The sequence below is a fragment of the Schistocerca serialis genome, chromosome 10 (genome assembly GCF_023864345.2).
Source record: "Schistocerca serialis cubense isolate TAMUIC-IGC-003099 chromosome 10, iqSchSeri2.2, whole genome shotgun sequence".
Classification (NCBI taxonomy): Eukaryota; Metazoa; Arthropoda; class Insecta; order Orthoptera; family Acrididae; genus Schistocerca; species Schistocerca serialis.
The window spans coordinates 170,565,375-170,583,882 of NC_064647.1; the positions used below are offsets into that span (position 1 = coordinate 170,565,375).

At 41.8% G+C, this 18,508-nt stretch overlaps 1 protein-coding gene across 1 annotated transcript in view; it reads left to right on the forward strand.

The window, feature by feature from the left end:
• The window catches only part of LOC126424638 (hexosaminidase D-like), a 90,066-nt gene that overhangs the window by 4,831 nt on the left and 66,727 nt on the right, over positions 1 to 18,508 (forward strand). The window lies entirely within an intron of this gene.

Here is an 18,508-nt window from a genome sequence, read left to right on the forward strand (position 1 = left end):
GAACGTATATGGTTCGACACCCGCTCAAAGATTAGATTAGATTAATACTAGTTCCATGGATCATGAATACGATTTTTCGAAATGATGTGGAACGAGTCAAATTTTCCAATACGTGACATAATTAAGTTACTTTAACAACATAATTAAGTTGATATAACAACTATTTTATTTTTTGTTTTTTTAAATTATTTTTATTTTTTTATAATTTTTTGTTTGTTTTTTTCTTAATTTGTATCTAAAAATTCCTCTATGGAGTAGAAGGAGTTGTCATTCAGAAATTCTTTTAATTTCTTCTTAAATACTTGTTGGTTATCTGTCACACTTTTGATACTATTTGGTACGTGACCAAAGACTTTAGTGGCAGTATAATTCACCCCTTTCTGTGCCAAAGTTAGATTTAATCTTGAATAGTGAAGATCATCCTTTCTCCTAGTATTGTAGTTATGCACACTGCTATTACTTTTGAATTGGGTTTGGTTGTTAATAACAAATTTCATAAGACAGTATATATACTGAGAAGCTACTGTGAATATCCCTAGATCCTAATTTTTTTTTATCACTGGTCACGTTATTTACTTTATAGGACATTTGAGAAGTAATATAATGGGTAAAAACCATGTATATTTGTACGAGGGTCACTCCAAAAGAAATTCACACTATTTTTGTAAAAATACAGTTTCCATTCTGCATGTGCGAAAGTTTTAAAACTTAGTTCAACCTGTTCCCGTGGGTGGCGCCGATACAGCATGCCTTTGAGATGGCTGCTACACTTGACGTTCGTCAGAAGCAACGTGCTGTCATGCAATTCCTGTGCTGTGAAAACGAGGCAGTACGAAACATGCAAAAGAGATTGAAAAAGGTGTATGGAGATGCTGCTGTAGATCACAGTACAGTTAGTCGGTGGGCAAGCAGGTTACGTGATGAAAGCGGGCACGGCAATATTGAGGATTGTCGTCGCAGCGGCAGGCCTCGTACTGCACACACTCCAGACAATGTGCAGAGAGTTAACGAATTGGTGACTGCTGACAGACGCATCACAGTTGACGAATTGTCACGCTACGTTGGAATAGGGGAAGGAAGTGTTTGCAGGCGGAGCTCTCCTCGCTGCTACGCAGTAACCGAAACCGGTTACCTATATCATTAAAACATAAATAGTGTGATCAAGACTGAACTTTAGTCAAAATAACATAAAAATACGATCAAATAAAAACAGAAAACGAAATCTCTATTGGCCATACAGTCTACGCGAGCAAGCAGCGGGCGCTAAGCAAGTTAGTAAACAAAATGCGAGCCTCCATCAACAGATTCTCAAAACCAAAACTCGTGTTAAAAAGCTTATCTGGTGGTAATTGTGAGTCCTAGGTTGCAGGTCCCCGAATCCATTTTTATGTTTCAGGTCTTCTTGATTTTGCGAATAACAGACAAAATACTTGAGTAATGCTTGTTTACTTTCGTCCAGTACAAAATCAAAAACTCAATTATAATGCACTCCCATGTTTCAAAAGTCCAGGAAAAATAAAACTACAGCAGATATTATAGTAAAATTGTAGCACATACTACACCCATGCTCATAAATTAAGGATAATGCTGAAACATGTAGAAACAACGCTCTGGTGGGCGGTTTGCGGGTTTAAATCACTACGGGCTACGACCACGAGGTGCATTTGACCTGCGGTCGTCGCACGGTGATGCTGGCAGCAGTCCACATACGAAGAGGTGTGTTGGTGCATGTCGGAGTACCATACAGCGAGTAAGTGTGCACACGTTTTCAGACGTGATAATGGTGACTGTGTGCTGAAAATGGCTCACATAACACATATTGATGACGTTATGAGTGGTAGAATACTAGGGCGAGTGGAGGCTGGTCAAACACAGCAGGTGTGCCACAAAGTGTGATCTCAAGATTATGGTAACGATTCCAGCAGACAGGAAACGTGTCCAGGTGCTACAGTACAGGACGTCCACAGTGTACAACACCACAAGAAGACAGATATCTCACCATCAGTGCCCATAGACGGCCACGGAGTACTGCAGGTAACCTTGCTCGCGACCTTACCGCAGCCACTGGAACAAGTGTCTCCAGACACACAGTCTACAGACGACTGAACAGACATGGTTTGTTCGCCCGGAGACCTGCAAGGTGCATTCCACTGACCACTGGTCACAGGAGAGCCCGTAAAGCCTGGTGTCAAGAACACAGTACATGGTCATTGGAACTGTGGTCCCAGGTTATGTTCACGGACGAGTCCAGGTATAGTGTGAACAGTGATTCTCACCGGGTTTTCATCTGGCGTGAACCAAGAACCACATACCAAACTTTTAATGTCCTTGAAAGGGACCTGTATAGCGGTCGTGGTTTGATGGTGTGGGGTGGGATTTTGATTGGTGCACGTACCCCCCTGCATGTCTTTGACAGAGGAAAGGTGTATCGGGACGTCATTTTACAACAGTATGTCCGCCTTTTCAGGGGTGCAGTGGGTCCCACCTTCCTCCTGATGGATGATAACGCACGACCCCACCGAGCTGCCATCGTGGGGCAGTACTTTTGAAACAGAATATATCAGGCGAATGAGGTGGCCTGCCTGTTCTCCAGACCTAAACCCCATCGAGCACATTTGGGCTGCTCTCCGTTGACTTATCGCTGCACGTCTTCAAACCACTAGCTCCGACAGGCACTGATGCAAGAATGGGAGACTATACCCCAGCAGCTGCTCGACCACCTGATCCAGAGTATGCCAACCCGTTGTGCGGTCTGTGTACGTGTGCATGGCGATCATATTCCTTATTGATGTCGAGGTACATGCGTAGGAAGCAATGGCGTTTTGTAGCACATGTGTTTCTGGACTGTTTTCTCAACTTATCACCAATACCGTGGACTTACAGCACTGTGTCGTGTGTGTTCCCTATGTGCCTACGCTATTAGCGCCAGTTTTGTATAGTGCCAAGTTGTGTGGCACCCCATTTTGCAATTATCCTTAATTTATGAGCATGAGTGTAGATAAAGAATTTTGTATTTCCGCATCAGACGCACCACCTATTGTCGGTTACAGTGCAGCATGATCGCATGAAGTGAAAATGGCGACTCCACAGCAGTGCGCGAAAGCAGTAGTGTGGTTTACAGCCGCGCGGAGTAGCCGCGTGGTCTCAGGCGCCTTGCCACGGTTCGCGCGGATTCGCCATCGGAGATTCGAGTCCTCCATCCCTCGGTCATGGGTGTTTGTACTGTCCTTAGCGTAAATTAGTTTAAGTTAGATTACTTAGATTGTAAGCCTAGGAACTGATGACCTCAGCAGTTTGGTCCTATAGGAACTTACCACCATGAAGAAGGTGTGGTTTGCAGAAACAAAATCACCCATTACTGTGCAAGGAAATTATTGTAGGTTGTATGGATGTGACCTTACTGTTGTAACTATTACGGGATGGTATCTTAAGTTTATGGCAACTGGAAGTGGTCTGATACATTCTATCGGCGCGCGTCGCAGTGTTTCTGAAGTGACTGTGGGGGACGCCTGACAAGCGTTTCTCAGAAGCTCACATAAGTTAATTCGGCAGGCATCTAGGGTACTTAATGGAGTATCGCTCTTTGAAAGCACGAAAAATAGGTCATTTTTTTAAGTAAAATAAAAATTAGTGCTAAATCTAATGATGTAATTTTATTCTTACCTTTTTGCATTTGAGAAAGCATACTTGTGTCCATCTTGACCACACTGGACACTTCCTCCAGTCGCTCCACCGCGTGGAAGGATCCCTTGCAGCCGGAACTTCGGCCACCGGAGGGAATTCCCCAAGTCCTTATGTTGCACCTGTAACAAAATAACTTTATGTTAGTCATTTTAAATACATTTTCTACGAACATACATAAGACAATTTACAAATATTAAGTTGTAATAAAATGGTGACGCGTTGATACAAATGTCACTTTCTTCGCCCACAAAGTGGAGACAAAAAGCGTGTACGGAAAACAGACTTTTGAAGAGATTGCAAACGGCTACGCACGCTGATAGAGAATTCACTCTAGAATGCCGGCATGAAATTCCTATCAAAATCGTAGGTACTCTTCACAAGATATGACTCTCACCACAACACATTCAGAGTTCTAAGTTACATTTTTGTATTATGTCGATGCATAAGTTAGTAGCGTTTTTATTTCCCATGTTGGTATTACGGATGCTATAGTTTTATAGATTGACATTTTTTTATTTTTCGTTCACTGTTGCTATTTGAGTTTACATATTGTCATCTTCTCATTTGGATATAGTGAGTGGAGCAGTGGGTGCCAGAGAATGAAGTGTCAATTGCAGAAATCGGAACATCTACGACGTATTCTGTTGTTAGAGTTCAAGAGGGATGACAGCACCGTTTGCACCCAGAACTACACTACTGGCCATTAAAATTGCTACACCACGACAATGACGTGCTACAGACGCGAAATTTAACCGAAAGGAAGAAGGTGCTGTGATATCCAAATGATTAGCTTTTCAGAGCATTCACACAAGGTTGGCACCGGTGGTGACACCTACAACGTGCTGACATGAATAAAGTTTCCAACCCATTTCTCATACACAAACAGCAGTTGACCGGCGTTGCATGGTGAAACGTTGTTGTGATGCCTCGTGTAAGGAGGAGAAATGCGTACCATCACGTTTCGCGACATTGCTGCTCGCGTTGGTCGAGATCCAATGACTGTTAGCGGAATATGGAATCGGTGGGTTCAGGAGGGCAATACGGAACGCTGTGCTGGATCCCAACGGCCTCGTATCACTAGCAGTCGAGATGACAGGAATCTTATCCGCATGGCGGCATCGGATCGTGCAGCCACGTCTCGATCGCTGAGTCAACAGATGGGGACGTTTGCAAGAGAACAACCATCTGCACGAACAGTTCGACGACGTTTGCAGCAGTATGGAATATCAGCTCGGAGACCATGGCTGCGGTTACCCTTGATGCTGCATCACAGACGGGAGCGCCTGCGATAGTGTACTCAACGACGAACTTGGGTTCACGAATGGCAAAACGTCATTTTTTCGGATGAATTCAGGTTCTGTTTACAGCATCATGATGGTCGCATCCGTGTTTGGCGACATCGCGGTGAACGCACATTGGAAGCGTGTATTCGTCATCGCCATACTGGCGTATCACCCGGCGTTATGGTATGAGGTGCCACTGGGTACACGTCTCGGTTACCTCTTGTTCGCATTGACGGCACTTTGAACAGTGGACGTTACATTTCAGATGTGTTACGACCCGTGGCTCTACCCTTCATTCGATCCCTGCGAAACCCTACATTTCAGCAGGATAATGCACGACCGCATGTTGCAAGTCCTGTACGGGCCTTTCTGGATACAGAAAATGTTCTACTGCTGCCCTGGCCAGCACATTCTCCAGATCTCTCACCAACTGAAAACGTCTGCTCAATGGTGGCCAAGCAAATGGCTCGTCACAATACGCCAGTCACTACTCTTGATGAACTGTGGTATCGTGTTTACGCTGCATGGGAAGCTGTACCAGTACACGCCATCCAAGCTCTGTTTGACTCAATGCCCAGGCGTATCAAGGCCGTTATTACGGCCAGAAGTGGTTGTTCTGGGTACCTATTTCTCAGGATCTATGCACCCAAACTGAGAGAAAATGTAATCACTTGTCAGTTCTAGTATAATATATTTGTCTAGTGAATACCCGTTTATCATTTGCATTTCTTCTTGGTGTAGCAATTTTAATGGCGAGTAGTGTATTTGCGCCGTGTATGGGAAAGCGCCATTGGGGAGAGGACGGCAAGGAAATGGTTTTCCTTTTCTAAGGAGGACTGTTCTGACTTCAGTGGCTCTCCAGGTTCAGGAAGACCTTTGGGGTTTGATGAAGGTCGTTTAAACGCATTAATCTTCAATGATACCCTCAGTGTACTCGAGAATTGGCAAATATGATGAACTACGATCATTCCACCATGCTGCCACATTTACATGCAATGGGGAACGTTCAAAAATCGGGTTAGGGGCACAGCATGGTCTATGCCAAAACCACAAATATCAGTGGGTGGCTGGATGTGTATTTCTGCTTGCTCGTCATCAATTGGGTCATGAACAACACCGACCATTCCTATCCTGTATCGTTAGTGGTGACGAGAAATGGTGTCTTCATACTAACACAAGGTAAAGAAAGGAATGGCTGAGCCCAAACAAAGCAGCAACAAACTTCACAAAGACATGCGAGCAACTGCGAAAGATAATGTTACGCATGTGATGGAACAGCGACGGTGTGGTGTACTTGAAAATGCTTTCCCGAGGTGAAACCATCATTGACGAAATTTCTTGTCAACAACTGAGACGTCTTGCAGACGAAACTCAAGAACAACGTGTGGGGCGGCGGGTGGAATTTAATCAATTTTATGTTGTTTAAATATTTGAATGTAGAAACACTTCTCGGCCGATTAACCACATGTGGGGCGGTGGATGGAATTAATTGTTATATAAGTGTTCCTATTATTTAGGCTGTTGTTTTGCCGTTCTCAACACTGGCTCTCTAACTACAATTTTGGCAACCAGAAAGTGATTAGCAAAACGTGAAGCCTGTAATTAGAATTCCTAGTGCCCACTTCATCTGAGAAATACACTTATAGCTACAGCTTATAGCTCTGAGGAATTAGGAGATTGTCTGGGATTTGTAATCAAAAACAATCGTGAAAAAACAACTTTCTCTATATTCTGAAAGTCACAGATGAAAAAAAAAGCCATCCACACAATCTAACTAACAGAGCAGTTCAGAGTCTAATGCGCTGATGCCACTATAACTGTCCAAATTAAATATTTAAATGAATGCTCGCCATAATTTGATGATTAGGTTCATCAAACGCCACGCTAAATAATGGTAGAATGTCTGTCCCGCGACGGCACGTGAAAATACGACATACGCAAACTGAAGATATATGATTAAAGTCATCCTAGAATTAACACTTCACTCGAAAATGATTTCATGGTTATGCGTATCCCGAGTAACTTAATACGGCATCCGAGGCTGTTTATAGCAATGATACCGACGCGACGCGACTCCCGACACAGATGGCGTGCTATTCAGCGTCTGGAGAGAACTGGGGCCTTGCTTCCTTGCGCAGCGTTCTTATATATAAAGCCGCGGTGCGGACAGCTAAGGGAACGCCTGATCAAATCGGCTCTCCCGACTAGCCGCTGGGCTAGTAATGCACCACTTTAACTTATTGAATAAATCATCGCTTCCTTTGCTGATGGCAGATGAAGCTCTCAATTTAAATGCGCAATCAGCACACACGTAAGTAATCATAATAAAAGTCTGATGTGGCTAAGTCAATTATTTTGGGCGAGAGAATTAATTTAATTACACTACACGCAGTAGACGAGCTCTGAACCTGCCCTTTGGAGATACGCTATCGCTATAGTTTTATAGTTATTCAAATGAAACTTCTCACATCTTTATGATTATAGCGGATCTCCAATCTACTTAAATATAAACATCCTAGCCTTATTTATTAGCCTACTTAATCTATCTTGCTTCCTTAATTTTTAAGACAAAACCCAGAAAATTATGAATTTCAACAAAAATCTTAATTTGTGAGATCCAAAGTACTGTTTCTATTAATTATTATGAAAAAGGAATCTAAATATAAATTTTTAAGTCTCTAGCTCTTTTCTGTTGTGCCAATGATTTTTACAGAAAAACGTCCAAATTTCGAAAATGGTTAAAGTTATCGAACCGATATTCAACACATATTAATTTAGTATTACTCCTGACACGCTAGAAACATTTTAGGATATTTACTTGATTTTTAAAGTATTGCGCAACATTTATGACGTCAGAGCTAGTTACAACGGACTGGCTGGCACACAATGGAAAGACTGATGTGAATTTACTACGGTGTGAGTAGGCTGCTTCCCTACATCACCCCCTACTTAAATTTTTTGTTTTTGAATGTTAATGAACGAAAAAAAATTTAATTACAGAAAGGGAAGCAAGAGTACATCTTAACTCCCTATGAAAATTTAAAATTGAAATGTAAACATATAGAAATATTAAAAGAAAACTGATTACCTACTTCATTATTTAAATTACAGGCATGTTCACTGCCTCTTTAACAATATTGTCCCTCAAAATTTAAGCAAAATCAATGAAACACTTTGGCATACATATTCCATTAGACAAACAAACACATAAAAATATGCAAAATTATGAAAATCTTAAATCCATTAAATACGTTTTTACATACACAATTTCAAAAAAAATTAACACAGTTATTCATGATACACAAACAGATGATTATATCTTAGCAGTCTTTTCTAAACCTGAAAGAAAATTTCACAAATCATTTTTACACACGTGGTTGTAGCCGCTTTGGCTGGCGTTCTACACTTCCATTCACAAGGGTACAGGAGGGGAAGTTGCTATGGTGTGCGTCCTTCACGTTCACTCTAAATTATATGGGGAAAGGGGAGGGGTCACTGTGAGTTGTGTCCAAGTCACTCCACGTTTTCATGCAGCTACCAGGCTGCCATTATCTGGTTTGTCCTGCAGAACAAACAAAAAGAGTGCCTCTGTTCAGTTATTATCCAAGGGTGGGTCACAATGAAATGGGGATATATACATCTTATCCTTCAATATTTTACTGGAACAAAGTTAACAGAACTTTTTAAATTTTACTCTTGCGGTTACTTAACTGTCATATAATCGGTAAAAAAAAAATGGCTCAAAACGCCGTTAGTCGCGTACTAGAGAAAATTTACGCTCAAGGCATACAATCATGAATCCTATTTAATTTCAATATATTATTTCTGGGCCGGAACACTGAACCAATGCTCGGTACATTCCTGATACATTTGTATTTTATTCACTTAGCTGACTCATCTTCAATTACTTTATCCTTAGAGATAGTATGAGTATATTTGATTAGTAGTTGTATTCTCAGCTTCTTTGTACATGTGAGTAACTTGTGGTAATAGTACAGTTCTGAGTGTTCAAAACACACTACGTTTAGTTGACTATTAAATCCATTTATTGGTCCTCTGCTGCTGTGTCAGTTCCACGTCTGCAATTACGTACTTACTTCATCAAAGTGTATTTATGCTGAGCTATAAATAATGTTTCACGTCTGCCATTATGTTACTCAATTATGTTGCTAGTGTATGTACTTAAGTAATACTCACTCCATTAACATTTAAAGCATAGGATAGCACATTTATTTCATATCCATAGTGTATCGCAGCTGATCAGTTTGCTCACGTGGCAATCCATTTCCACTCGATCGGACGCTGAAACCACAGGTAGTCTCTCTCGACCTACCACTAAAGTGCATTAAGTAATTATGGACGAGCGTAATGCTAAATTCCTTAAGCCTATAGGACACCATGAGCTGCTCTGTCTCATCTAACATAAGGGTACCTATGGTTGCATTCACGCCTCCAACTCATAAACTCAATACATGTAGGTGTGTCCTGTCGCACACTACACCAAAATAATGGCCAGCTCCAACCTTATAAATACTTCAGGGACGTGTCCTTCACGTCTCAACCACAAACACTGTTCAATTCTATTACACTGCCATTCCTTGCCACACAAGGTGAGTTTATTCTTGCCATTTATCTGCATATTTTTCATAACACTAAGCACTCTTTCTTACTATTTATTAGTTAGCTTTAATGCATACACTAGGTTTTACTGCCACTTCAGATCCTGCTTGTACACGAATTTGTACATCTTTTTAAATTACTGTTGGTGGACCATTTCCAATAAAACAACACTTTTTACTTATAATATTACCAGGGTTCTATACATAATTGTTACTCAAATACATTTGTATCTTAATTACGTCATACTTCTCTGTTGTTTATGTCACAGTAAGGTTTGTCACATTAGGTATTTTCTTCACTAATCGGTGGATATAATGGTTACAGAACTCGTGGCTTGATAGCCATGACGGAAAATTTTTTGGTATTGCAAAGTAGGAGTCGAAACTTTGGTGGATAGGAAAGATGAAGAATGAGTGAGACCTGAAAAGGAAAGAAGATCTCACACAGCTGGGACTGCACAGCTGCCACACTGTGTAGAAGTTACAGAACAACCTCCTCGCTATAGAATTCATTGGTTTCAGAAAATTTTAATATTGTAAAGAAGGAGTCGAATTTTTTTTTTTTTTTTTTTTTTTTTTTTTTTTTTTTTTTTTGGATAGGAAAGATTAAGAATGCGTGAGACCTGAAAAGGAAAGAAGATCTCACACAACTGGGACTGCACAGCTGCCACACTGTGTAGAGGTTACACAACAACCTCCTTGCTATAGAATTCATTGGTTTCTTATTGGCTTGATAACCATAACGGATAAATTAATGTGTTTGAGAGTAAGAGTCGAAATTTTTGTGGATAGAAAAGATGAAGAATGAGTGAGATCTGAAAAGGAAAGAAGATCTCACACAGTTGGGACTGTACAGCTTCCACACTGTGTAGATGTTACAGAACAACCTACTCCCTACAGCATTCATTGGTTTCAGAAAATTTTCATATTGGAGAGAAGTGGTCAAAATTTTGGTGGATAGGAAAGATGAAGAATGAGTGAGACCTGAAATGGGAAAGAAGATCTCACACAGCTGGGACTGCACAGCTGCCACACTGTGTAGAGGTTACAGAACAACCTCTTCCCTACAGAGTTCATTGGTTTCAGAAAATTTAATGTGTTCGAGAGTAAGAGCCGAAATTTTGGTGGATAGGAAAGAAGAATGAGTGAGACCTGAAAAGGAAAGAAGATCTCACACAGCTGGTACTGCACAGCTGCCACACTGTGTAGAGGCTATAGAACAACCTCCTCCCTACAGAATTCATTCATAACCTTTGACCACGCCACGTCGATTTGAAAATACCTTATGATGCCTTTTTAAAACCTGTCTCAGTTCTTCCTTCTGATTAGCTGAAATTTTATCGATTTCCTGCAATTAAGCTTCTCTTTTGTCCACAATAATTGCTTCTTCTTCTTCTGTGTTTAGCTTACTTTTACTAAGATTAACACCTTCGTCCCAATACCTCCTATTTTTCAGAACTCGTATAGGCTGCTCCCAAGTTTCATCATTAGTTACTACATGTTTATCACTAAAAGGAACTGTAATTACTCCGGTTATTGGTAAGACCATTCTTAACTGGCTTCTTTCAAAGTCAACAACACTCTGATATTTTGACAAGAAATCTATGCCAATTAAAACCTCAATACTGAGACTGTTTACAATTAAACATGGATGATCAATTAAATTACCATTAATGTTAAAGGGCAGCAAAGCTTCTTGCTTTACCGTTTTTGACACCTTGCCAGTAGCACCAATTATTCTTAGTCCTGATACCCTCATTACCGTAAGCTTGTCTTTACCAGGTAATGCATCAAAGAAGGACTGAGATATCGCACTCACCTCACTTCCACTGTCTAAGAGACAACGTACATTGATACCCAACATATTCACTATTATTATAGGGTGGCTTATTCTAGGTTGTACAGGTGGTTCCTCAAATTCATCTAATAGTTCCTTTTGGATTTGTCTCCAACTAAAGTAATCGACATCTGTCTTCATTACATTTAGGTCACAGTGTGTAGGGGTTTCCTGAATTATATTTTCAGCTGCCTTTTCCAGTCGGTCTATTAATTTCAAATCGAAACACCGCACGACTTCATGACATTTAGTTTGCTGAACATGACCCAAATTACTGTAGTCTGAGCGATTCTGCGCCTCCAGACCGGGCATGACACTAGTTACAGCTAAACCACTTTTACTATTATCGTCGGGTTCCTTCTCCAGTGACAACTGGTCACAGCTACTGGGTTCATCGACCCCCAACAGGCTACCCTCTACATTCTCACTTACCTCCTTTCCTAAATCTATTAGTACAGTATCAACATCCTGCACAGGCACTTTAGAAAAGAGCACATCATCCTCATCGTAAATATAAGCATGAATTTCTTCTGCTTCTTCACCTGACAATTCAGTATTTTGTAGCTCATCCGTACTGTTACACTGCTGCGCCTTCTCTTCCTCTTCCCACTTAGAAAGCGTCTCTAACACGGTATCTATCAAATACTGTGAGTGATCTAATATTTCTGCTGTATCCTTAGCTGCTACCGACCCTTCATCCATATGTTCAGTTTGAGTATTCTGATCTGTCTTACCAATTATTGTAATTACTGGCTTAGGAAAAGTAACCGCCTGGTGAGCGCCAGTGTCCTCATAGACGGGAACTAGTTTTCCTGCCTCGGCCTACTGCTGTTTCCTTTATTTCCATTATAGTTAACTGGCACAGCATTGCTTTTCGCACTGTTGTTTACCTGCATAATTCTGTTCGGAACAAAATTACTATCATTTGGATGCCCTTGCTGGTTCTGATAATTATTTCTCCAATTCCTACCTCTCTTAGGATGGCGAAAACCTACTGTTCTGATGTTTACATTGCCATTCTGCTCGTTCTTAAAATTACTACTAGTGTTATTAGCATTTCTGTTATTATGTGCTTGCTCCTCATTGGCAGCGACACGTTCTACACGTTCCAGATACTCAATGAAACGATCCAGATTGTCTCTAGGGGCAGATATAATTCTAGTTTGCCAATACCATGGCAGTTTGGCTTCAAGACCTAGTATTATCATTTCAGGTTTCAGCTTTTCGGCAAATGTGACAAACGTGAAATCCAGGACCTAGCAAATTCTTTAATAGATTCCTTGCCTACATTGAAGCGTTTTCCACTCCAAAATTCTCTCAACACTTCATTTTGCTTGTTACTAGACCAATACTCATTAATGAAAGCTGTTTTAAATTCCGCTAATGTTTTACACTTCAACATAACATCAGCTGACCAACGCATGGCGTCACCTGCTAAATGGTTTCTAATAAATGAGATTTTCTCTCGTTCAGACCACGTTGGTGGAATCACATCTTCAAAATCGTTCCAGAAATCTAGCGGGTATATATTTTTATCTGGATCGAACCGCAAGAACTGCCGACACCCGATAAAAGCGGCGTTTGCAGCTACAACTTGTTGTATATTACCATTACCAGAAGTTACTGAAGCTACTTTATTCTCAATGTTAGCAATGTTAGTACTAATATTTTCTACTCTCATTTCAACATTATCTACTCTTTGCACAATATGAGTAGTATCAGTTTTGATTGCGTCTACTTCTGCTTGACATATGTTTACTTTTATATTAACATCTTTAAACCGATCTGAGCACAGTTCAGACTCAGCCTCGAACTTTTCTGTTAACTTGTGCTCCAGCTTCGCATCTTCCATTTGGAAGTCTCTGTGAACCTCAGAAACTTCGGATTTTACTGTTTTATACATTTCAGAAAATTGTTGAGCAACCTTTTTCTTAATATCCTCATGGTTGTAATCAATTTTATAATTCAAACTATCTAGATCCTCTTTCAACTTACTGCAGCCAGTCTTGAAGAAAGTTTCTAATTCAGCTTTATTGGATTCTAATTTATTGTCCATTACCTCAAACCGTTTATTACAATTGGTCTGGCTGTCCACAATCCTGTTATTTACCTCAATTATATCCGATTTTAATTCAGCTGTCATTTTAGCATTACTGGCAGCTATTGCTTGTAATATAACATTTAAATCCATAGCTCCAGTATCTTTGGGTTGCTCACTAGTTGGTTTCTTTTCACACTCAGGTGACGAAAAACTAGCTCCAACACCAGAATCATCAAAACTAAATGAAACTTCTGATTGATCAGTCATATCTAACTTCTCCTGTTTAAACTCTACCACCTCTGATGGCTGTTTCGTTTTTAATTCATCAGATAAACTATCATCCAATAAATTAACAATTTCTGATTTCTGTTTTACTACAGGGGTCTCTATTATTGAATCATTGCCCCTTCCCACACTACTGTCAGGAGACAATACTTCATATTTCACTTTAACATTACTACTTTCATGCATATTTACACTTGAACCGTTGTCTGGATTTACAGTTCCTTCAACAGACATAGGTTCTGATTTAAGTTTAACCTCAGTTTCTCCTGGCAGTTCCATTTTGAGAGTCTTTTAGTGCAGGTTAGTAAAATTTTTAACAGCTTTTCACTTAACTTAGTTCCTTCTGCACGACGTATGGCGTTGCCTGCGCGGCGTACCAGGATTACTGATGCGACGCAGCGCATTGAACTGCAGACTGCACTCTGACGGCTGTTGTGTGTTTGTGTGGCCCGCAACTGCAGGCTCTGCTCCGGCTGCTCCAGCGGACGACTGCGGTGAGGTGAAACTGGCTTCTCGCGATGCCGGCAGCACCGCTAGACTCGGTGCCAGCTCCATCAATCCAGATGCGTCATTAATCCAATTGCGTCGACCACATGCACACGTAACACTTTCACTGTTCTATTACTCAGTTGTGTGTCGCATTTCACTCCCGAATTCGAATATTTAAAAATCACTTTCACTTCTACTCAGTTTGTTTCTTCCCGGCCGATGCACCATATGTGGGGCGGTGGGTGGAATTTAATCAATTTTATGTTGTTTAAATATTTGAATGTAGAAACACTTCCAGGCCGATTAATCACATGTGGAGCGGCGGATGGAATTAATTGTTATATAAGTGTTCCTATTATTTAGGCTGTTGTTTTGCCGTTCTCAACACTGGCTCTCTAACTACAATTTTGGCAACCAGAAAGTGATTAGCAAAACGTGAAGCCTGTAATTAGAATTCCTAGTGCCCCCTTCATCTGAGAAATACACTTATAGCTACAGCTTATAGCTCTGAGGAATTAGGAGATTGTCTGGGATTTATAATCAAAAACGATCGTGAAAAAACAACTTTCTCTATATTCTGAAAGTCACAGATGAAAACAAAAGGAATCCGCACAATCTAACTAACAGAGCAGTTCAGAGTCTAACGCGCTGATGACACTATAACTGTCCAAATTAAATATTTAAATGAATGCTCGCCATAATTTGATGATTAGGTTCATCAAACGCCACGCTAAATAATGGTAGAATATCTGCCAATTTTGCCAATTACAGTAACATTAATTTGCTGACTTTTGTATTTATATTTTTCCGATTTTGGTGTCTCTTTTTACAATTTGGCGAATTTATTCCAGTTTCAGTCTTCGTTTTGGGCATTTCCTGTGTTTATGGCAGCCGTTGTGGCCGAGCGGTTGTAGGCGCTTCAGTCCGGAACCGCGCGGCTGCTACGGTCGCAGGTTCGAATCCTGCCTCGGGCATGGATGTGTGTGATGTCCTTAGATTACTTAGCTTTAAGTAGTTCTAAGTCTAGGGGACTGAAGACCTCAGATGTTAAGTCCCATAGTGCTCAGAGCCATTTGAACCAACCATATTTGCGGAAGTGTTGCCGATGCAGGAGTTTCTGCACTGGCCTCTCGATTATATTCCATAAATGTTTTATGGAATTGATGTCGTACGACCTGGGTGGTCAAATCATCCGCTCGGATTGTCCATAAAGTTCTTAAACAACTGTGGCCCGCTGACATGGCGCATTGTTGGCGATAAAAATTCCATCGTTATTTGGGGACATTAAGTACGTGAATGGTTGCAATTGGTGTCCAAGTAGCCGAAGATAACCATTTCCTGTAAATGATCAGTTCAGTTGGACCAGAGACCCAGACCATTCCATGTAAACATAGCCCACACCACGTCCATTCTTCACAAGTTGGGTTCGTGACTTCGTGGGGACTGCGCCACACTCGGACCCTAAAAGCAGCTCTTACCAGCTGAAATCTGGATTCATCTGACCAGGCCACATTTTTCCAGCCGTCTACGGTCCAGACGAAATCGTCACCAGCCAGAACAGGCACTGCAGACGATGTGCTGTCAGCAAAGGTACTCGCGACGATCGTCTGCTGCCATAGCCCGCTGACGCCAAATTTCGCCGCACTGTCGTAACGGATACGTTCGCCGTCCGCCCCACATTGACTTCTGCGGTTATTTCTCGCTGTGTTGCTTGTCTGTTAGCACTGACAACTCTATGTATACGCCGTTGCTCTCGGTCATAAGTTGTGCGTGGCGAGAGGTAATTGCTGAAATTTTGTATTCCGGTACGCTCTTTACACTGTGAATATTCCATTATTGAATTCCGTAACGATCTCCGAAATGGTATGTTCCATGCGTCTAGCTCCAACTACAAACCTGCGTTCAAAGTCTGTCAGTTCCGGCCGTAATCACATCGGAAATCTCTTCGCATGATTCACCTGAGTACAAATGACAGCTGCGGCAATGCACTGCCCCTTTTATACGTTGTGTACGCAATACTACCGCTATCTGTACGTGTACATATCGTTATCCAAGGAATCTGGTCGCCTCAGAGCAGACGCCTTTTGCCAAAGTATGCACTAGAGAGGAATTTAACGAGATTTACTGCGTAATGTCCAAGAAGAGTACGATGAAGTTATGGCAAGGCTTTCTTTTGAAAAACTTTGAATTGTGTGTTCACAGTGTTATATTTTATTTGCTCGAAAACACTAATATTACCATCAAAACGAGCAGAATAAACACAGGTTCACATGGCTCTGAGCACTATGGGACTTAACATCTGAGATGATCAGTCCCCTAGACTTAGAAGTACGTAAACCTAACTAACCTAAGGACACCACACACATCCATGCCCGAGGCAGGATTCGAACCTGCGACCGTAGCAGCAGCGCGGTTCCGGACTGAAGCGCCTAGAACTGCTCCCTCACAACGGCTGGCATAAACACGGGAAATGCCAAAAGGAAGGCTAAAACTGGAATAAATTCGCCAAATTGTGGAAAGAGAAACCAAAATTGGAAAAAAATATAAGTACCAAAGTCAGCAAATAAATGTTACTGAAATTGGCAAAAAAATAACACCAAAACTGGCAAAATATAACGTTGAAGGTAGTGAAAAATAAGAGCCAAATTGGCCAAGAAATAAAACGACATTTTTCCATATCTTTCTATACCTAAAGAGAGTATTAGTCGCAAGGGTGACTGTCAATTTGCTTACCAAATGAAATATAATAACTGTTCATGGTTCAAATTGCTCTGAGCACTATGGGACTTAACATCTATTGTCATCAGTCCCCTAGAACTTAGAACTACTTAAACCTAACTAACCTAAGGACATCACACAACACCCAGTCATCACGAGGCAGAGAAGATCCCTGACCCCACCGGGAATCGAACCCGGGAACCCGGGCGCGGGAAGCGAGAACGCTGCCGCACGACCATGAGCTACGGACAACTGTTCAGGAAATTTATCGAGAAATATAATTGCAGCACAAACAGATACACAGCAAACATGACGGCCCAACAGGACATCTATTCCTACCGCCACCACTACATCTGAACAGCCGCCTATCAAGTAAATGAAGTTCTTCTTCTTCTTGTTCTTGAACCTCTATCCTGCTTCGGCACGGGCTCGACATGGCTATGAACGGACTGGCATGGTTAGTTTAGAAGGTAGCCGAATGTCCCTCTGTCACCGACCCTTTACCCTGTGGGTCGGAGTGTGTGTACCCCACTGTATGTGTGTAGTATCATTCACGAGAAAGCGAAATTTTTCGAAATCTTGGCGAATCGTCTAACGCAGGTGGGACTAGCGTACCAGCCCAGTTTTCATGTAGTCGGAGGTGGGAAACCACCTAAAAGGCACCCTGAGGTCGGCCGGCACACCGGTCCTCATTGTTAATACACAAGGTGGATTCTATCCGGGGCCTGCGCAACTTCCCGTCAGCAAGGCGGCGCATTAACACAAACGGCTATCCAAGTAAATGACGCTGACGTGTAATTATTGGTGTGTCGCGCTGACGTGGACATCCACATAGCAGCAACCCTCATTGTGAGTTGTAGCAGATTTCACTACACAGAAAAGCAGAATAACGGACGTAAATAACGTTCATGTTTAATACAGATCCCCTACACTTAGAAAGGAATACGTTGTCCTCAGGCACTAATGCCCATTTCACGCTTGTTATTCATGCTACCCAAATGTTGAGCTGATATTGTCTCACTCCTCTCTCAGGGCGGGCCGCGCGGGCTAGCCGCTCCGTCTTTGGCGCTTTGCCACGGTTCGCGCAGCTCTAACCCCCCCCCCCCCTCCCGGCGAAGAGGTTTGAGTTTTGAGTCCTCCCTTGGGCATGGCTGTGTGTGTTGTCCTTAGCGTAATGCCTACCCATACCATAAAGCCTAGATAATGTCAATGACGTTCATGAACATTCTGTGGTGTATAGAGTGTTCTCCTCTCCCTCCACATAAATTGGTGGTCAGAATCACTTGCCACATGAAACGGGATTCCTCGGAGAACATCACTCTGGACCACTGATGCAGGCCTCAACCAACGTGCCCCCTACGGCAACGAACGCTTCCTCGATGGTGGCGTGGTTGAAGCAGGATGCATTTAACAGCCTTCCGAGCAAACAAACCAGCCTGATTTAGCGGCCACAGAATGATTCAAAAATGTTCAGACGTGAGTGAATTCTTAAGGGACCAAACTGCTGAGGTCATCGGTCTCTAGACTTACACACTACTTAAACTAACTTATG